The 6,313-nt window shown below is 35.0% G+C and overlaps 1 pseudogene across 1 annotated transcript in view; it reads right to left on the bottom strand.

The window, feature by feature from the left end:
• Nucleotides 1-6,313, bottom strand: part of LOC144239125 (A disintegrin and metallopeptidase domain 3-like) — a 67,051-nt pseudogene that overhangs the window by 51,991 nt on the left and 8,747 nt on the right. The window contains exon 3 of the transcript XR_013337319.1: nt 5,915-5,993. The product of XR_013337319.1 is annotated as an A disintegrin and metallopeptidase domain 3-like (transcript). The remainder of the gene's footprint in view (nt 1-5,914; nt 5,994-6,313) is intronic.

The following is a 6,313-nucleotide window of genomic DNA, read 5'->3' as shown; positions in this document are numbered from 1 at the left end:
CTACAAAAGATACAAAGACTCTAAACCCACATATTTCAATAATAACACTGAATGTAAATGGGCTGAATGCTCCAATCAAAAGACATAGGGTAGCAGAATGGATTAAAAAACAAAATCCATCTATATGCTGTCTACAAGAAACTCATTTTAGACGGGAAGATACCTTCAGATTAAAAGTAAGGGGATGGAGAAATATATATCATGCTACAGGAAATCAAAAGAAAGCCGGAGTAGCTATACTTATATCAGACAAACTGGACTTTAAATTAAAGACAATCACAAGAGATGAAGAAGGGCACTACATAATAATTACAGGGTCCATCCATCAGGAAGAACTAACAATCATAAATGTCTACGCACCGAATATGGGAGCACCTAAATATCTAAAACAATTAATCACAAACAGAAACAAGCTTATAGATAAGAATGTGCTAATAGCAGGGGACTTTAATACTCCGCTTACAGCAATGGATAGGTCAACCAGACAGAAAATCACTAAAGAAATAACGGACTTGAAAGACACATTGGACCAGATGGATCTGATGGATATATTTAGAACTTTACATCCCGAGGCCAGGGAATTTACTTTCTTCTCAAGTGCGCATGGCACATTCTCCAAGATAGATCACATACTGGGACATAAAGCAGCCCTCAATAAATTCAAAAGAATACAGATCATACCATGCACACTGTCAGATCACAATGCTTTGAAACTTGAAATCAATTACAGGAAGAAGTCTGGAAAACCTCCAAAAACATGGAGGTTAAAGAACACCCTTCTAAAGAATGAATGGGCCAATCAGGCAATTAGAGAGGAAATTAAAAAATATATGGAAACAAATGAAAATGAAAACACAACAATTCAAAATCTATGGGATGCGGCAAAGGCAGTGCTAAGAGGAAAGTACATTGCTCTCCAGGCCTATTTCAAGAGATTAGAAAAAGCGCAAGTGCAAAATCTAATAGCTCACCTAAAGGAACTAGAGGCAGAGCAACAAGAACGCCCTAAACCCAGTAGAAGAAGAGAAATAGTAAAAATTAGAGCAGAAATAAACAACATAGAGACCAAAGAAACAATTGAACAGATCAATGAAACCAAGAGTTGGTTTTTTGAAAAAGTAAACAAAATTGACAAACCTCTAGCCAGACTAATCAAAAAGAAAAGAGAGAGCACCCAAATAGACAAAATTATGAATGAAAATGGACTCATTACAACCAACCCCTCAGAAATACAAGCAATTATCAGGGAATACTATGAAAAATTATATGCCAACAAATTGGACAACTTAGAAGAAATGGACAAATTCTTAAACACACACTCACTACCAAAATTCACACGGGAAGAAATAGAAAACCTGAACAGACCCATAACGAGTGAAGAAATCGAATCAGTAATCAAAAATCTCCCAACAAATAAGAGCCCTGGACCTGATGGTTTCCCTGGGGAATTCTACCAGACATTTAAAACAGAATTAATCCCAATTCTTCTCAAGCTATTCCAAAAAATAGAAATCGAAGGAAAACTCCCGGACTCATTTTATGAAGCCAGCATCACTCTGATTCCCAAGCCAGACAGAGATCCAGCAAAAAAAGAGAACTACAGGCCAATATCCTTGATGAATACGGATGCAAAAATCCTCAACAAGATCCTTGCAAATCGAATCCAGCAGCATATCAAAAGAATCATCCACCAAGATCAAGTGGGATTCATTCCTGGGTTACAGGGCTGGTTCAACATTCGCAAAACAATCAATGTGATACATCATATCAATAAAAGAAAAGATAAAAATCATATGATCCTGTCAATAGATGCAGAAAAAGCATTTGACAAAATACAGCATCCCTTCTTAATAAAGACTCTAGAGAAAGTTGGGATAGAAGGAACCTACTTAAACATCATCAAAGCCATCTATGAGAAGCCTTCAGCTAACATCATCCTCAACGGGGAAAAACTGAGAGCCTTCCCCCTGAGATCTGGAACACGACAGGGATGTCCACTCTCACCACTGTTGTTTAACATAGTGCTGGAAGTCCTAGCATCAGCCATCAGACAACAAAGGGAAATCAAAGGCATCAGAATTGGCAAAGAAGAAGTCAAACTTTCACTCTTCGCAGATGACATGATACTCTACATCGAAAACCCGACAGACTCCACCAGAAGCCTACTAGAACTGATTCAAGAATTCAGCGAAGTTGCAGGGTACAAAATCAACGTACAGAAATCAGTTGCATTTTTATACACCAACAATGAAGCAACAGAAAGAGAAATCAAGAAACTGCTCCCATTCACAATTGCACAAAAAACCATAAAATACCTCGGAATAAACCTAACCAAGGATACAAGAGATCTGTATGATGAAAACTATAGAAAACTTATGAAGGAAATTGAAGAAGACACAAAGAAATGGAAAAACATTCCATGCTCATGGATAGGAAGAATAAATATAGTTAAGATGTCATTACTACCTAAAGCACTCTACACATTCAATGCAATCCCAATCAAAATTGCACCAGCATATTTCTCAAAACTAGAACAAACTATCCAAAAATTTGTATGGAACCACAAAAGACCCCGAATAGCAATGTAGGTTTTAAAATCAAAAGAACAAAAGGCATTTCTAGATAACAAATATATAAAAACAAATTGAAATACAATACCATTTACAATTGCATCAAAGAAATTGAAATTCTTTGGTATAAGCCGAAAAAAACACATACAGAATCTGAATGCTAAAATTATAAAACACTACTAGAAGATACTTTTAAAAAGACCAAATAAAAAATAAATAAATAAATAAATAAAAAGACCAAATAAGTGGAGAGACTCACTGCATTCATGGACCGTAAGACTTAACATAGTTAAAGATGTCAACTGCCCCCAAACTGATCTATAGGTTTGACATAATGCCTATCATAATCCTAGCAAAACGGTTTGTATACATAGAGCAGTTTTGTCTAAAGTTTACATGAAAAATAAAAATATCTAGAACAGTCTAAAAATCTTAAATTTACAATCTTAAAAAATGAGAATAAAGTGAGATAGGCTACATAAATGTTTAAGATGCAGGTAAACTAAAGACAGCATGATAGTGGCAGAAGTACAGACACATAAAAGAATTGAACAGAATGAAGAACCCAGAAATATACCCACAAAAATATGCCCCATTGACTTTCTGACAAAGACACAAGAACAATTCAATGGCCAATCTCAGACAAAAGAATGGAACTTGATTCAAATCCCATACCTGATATAAAGCTACATAAAAGTGAACATACATGTAAATAAAACTATAAAATTTTTTAGGAAAGAAAAGCAGAATATTCAAGAACCAGGGATATATGGAGGTCTTACACTTGATAGCTAAACCACCATTCTAAAAAGGGACAGTTGATAAATTAACTCTCGTAAAAATTAAAAACATCTGACCAATGAGATACCTTATGAACAGGATGTAAAGACAAATTACAGGCTGAGAATAAATGTTGGCAAACTACACATCTGACAAAAGACTTGTATTTAGAATATATATATATTGCTCAAAAATCAAGAGTAAAAATCAACCAATCCAATTCAAAAAGGGGTAAAAGACATTAATAGACATTTCACAGAAGGTGACAAATAAGTACACGAAAATATGTTCAACATCACTGGTCATTAGGAAAATACAAATCAAAATTACATGAGATAATCACTATACATCTATCACAATGGGTAATTTTTTTTTAATGTGGTAATACCAAAGGTGACAAAAATGCAATCTTTATCTCTCATACATTGACAGTGTAAATGTAAAATGGTAGAGCTGTTCTGAAAATCAGTTAAGTAATTTCTTCTTAAAAATAAATTTAAACTTACCATATGATCTGGCGATCATATTCCTGAACATGTATTCCAGGGTAATAAAAAATTATATCCACACAACAAACTGCACATGAATGTTCATAGATTCATTATTTTTAATAGCTAAATTGGAAAAAATCAGAATATCTCTCAATAGGTAAAGTGTGAAAACATCTAAACCTGGTGTGGAAATGTAGTTGTTTAGAAATTCAATTTTTAAATGGATTTAAAGTGATTGAGATTTTCTATGATTTTTTCACTCAGTTTTGGTAAATTGTCCTGTTCAAGAAAACTGTCCATTTCATCTAAATTATCAAATGTATCAGCATAAGGTTTTCATAATACCCTCAAATATCATCTTATTTTCTGTATAACTAATCATATATCCTTTAATCTCTAATGTTGATGGAATTTGATTTTGTGCTAGTTCTGCCTTATTAGGGGCTATTAATGTTGTCAGTCCTTTTTTTTATTTAAAAATTTTCTTAATGTTTTATTTATTTCTGAGAAAGAGAGAGAGACAGCGTGAGCAGGGGAGGGTCAGAGAGAGAGGGAGATACAGAATCAGAAGCAGGCTTCAGGCTCCGAGTTAGCTGTTAGCACAGAGCCTGACGTAGGGTTCAAACCCACGAACTGTGAGATCATGACCTGAACTAAAGTCAGAAGCTTAACCGACTGAGCCACCCAGGCGCCCCGTCAGTCCCTTTAAAGAACTAAATTCAGGACTTAAATTTTTTCTATTCTTTTTCATTTTTTTATCTCATTGATTTCTATCCTTATCTGCATTACTTCCTTCATCTACTATGTTTTAACCCTTTACAGAATATTGCATTTTGTATTGGAAGGCAATTAATTTAATGGAAATCTTCCTTAATCCTCTTGTTGAATTTTAGGCCTTCGGTAGAGAACTGGGGTGATAAGGGTACCTCTTACTCTAGAGCTTGATTTGTCCTCCTAAAAATTAGCCTTTCTGGTCTCAGCTGAATGTCTGGGTGTCAGCAAAGTCACCCTACTCTGTCCAGGCTGAAAATCCCACATCTCCCAACACTGATGGTTAGTATTATCTCCACTTGATTCTCTGCCCTTCAGTAGAGTTTTACCCAGCACATAGGCAGCCTAATCTTAAGTCAGGGACATAAGGACAACTCCCCTCCCTACAGAAAATCATACATCTGATGGACCCCTTCCCTGGTCCTGTGGTCAGTTCCAGCTGCTTCAGCAGCTCTGAACTCCAAATTCTTTTAGTTCTGCTTGATTCCAACTCCCTAGGCTCTGGTTAAGACTTTATCCTCAGTCAGAGGGCCAAATTGAATGTAACTCACTATGTGGGCTTTCTTTTCTCTCAGAGAGAGAAAATTCCTGATCAGCCTGTTGTCTGATGTCTCAAAACAGGAGTCTCATGTATTTTGTTCAGCTTTCTACTTGCAGATGGTGAAAAAGACAATGTACTAATTATTTTTAATTTCATTACCTTTCAATTGCAATGTAGAAAAAGAATCTGACCTTTCACTTGCATTTACTTCTTCCCAATCACCTGTTCTCACAAAATAAATACCTCACAGACTAAAGCTAACTTTGTCACATACTTAAAATCTCTTCACTCCTACTGGCATTTCCAGAACAATGCAAACTCCTGTGTTTCACATGTGAACCTATTCAGATTCTGTACCCAGTATGGTTTTGCATCCTCACCTTCCCTTTCTATAAGGCAATTCTTTCTATAAGGTCTTTCCATAAAGCAATTCCCACTATTTTCTCCAATGCTCAGGACCTACAAAATCTCAATTGTTTTAGGGTTTCTTATTCTCAGCTCCTTAATCCACTTCCTTTCTCAGATCACTGCTAATACTTCTGATAGTGTAAACAAACTTTTTGGATAAAGGATTCCTGAGTTCCAAATTTGGAAAGTAGTTGTTCTACTCAATCTGCCTTCATTGTAATTGCCACATATTTGGGCTTCTTATCTGTTTGCCCAATAATTCTCTGGGGTAGAAAACATCCTTTTTCTTCCCACCAATGGCACCTTAGCTGTATAAAAAACTGTAAATCTACACAGCATAAAGCAAAGCTTACCTTTGTAAATGAAGGATCTGGATACAATGTTCCTGATTTGTTGTATGCATACACCAGAAAATGAGGGTCTAAAAATTACCTAATTCAACCAAAGTAATAACACTTCATTGTAATAGTAATATTAACAAAAATTGAATCCTGAAATTAAACAATTTACTTTCAATTTTATAAGCTCAAATATCCAAAAATTAAATGGACTTTCCTCTCAATTATCTAGTTTTCTTTCTTACAGTGTATTGCATATATAAGAAAAAATAATAAGCAGTATAATCATGTCAGTAATGATATAGATTTATAGAATAGAAACCAGGACCTCCAGATTCCCATGGCCAAGTTTTCATTTAGATTCAATGATCAATAAATCTCATGGCATAAATGTTAATATTTTAACAAGTAGCC

This window comes from Crocuta crocuta, unplaced genomic scaffold, assembly GCF_008692635.1.
Source record: "Crocuta crocuta isolate KB4526 unplaced genomic scaffold, BGI_CrCroc_1.0 scaffold177, whole genome shotgun sequence".
Lineage (NCBI taxonomy): Eukaryota > Metazoa > Chordata > Mammalia > Carnivora > Hyaenidae > Crocuta > Crocuta crocuta.
Note: the sequence above shows the minus strand (reverse complement) of the source record. Positions and strands in the feature narration are given on the sequence as shown.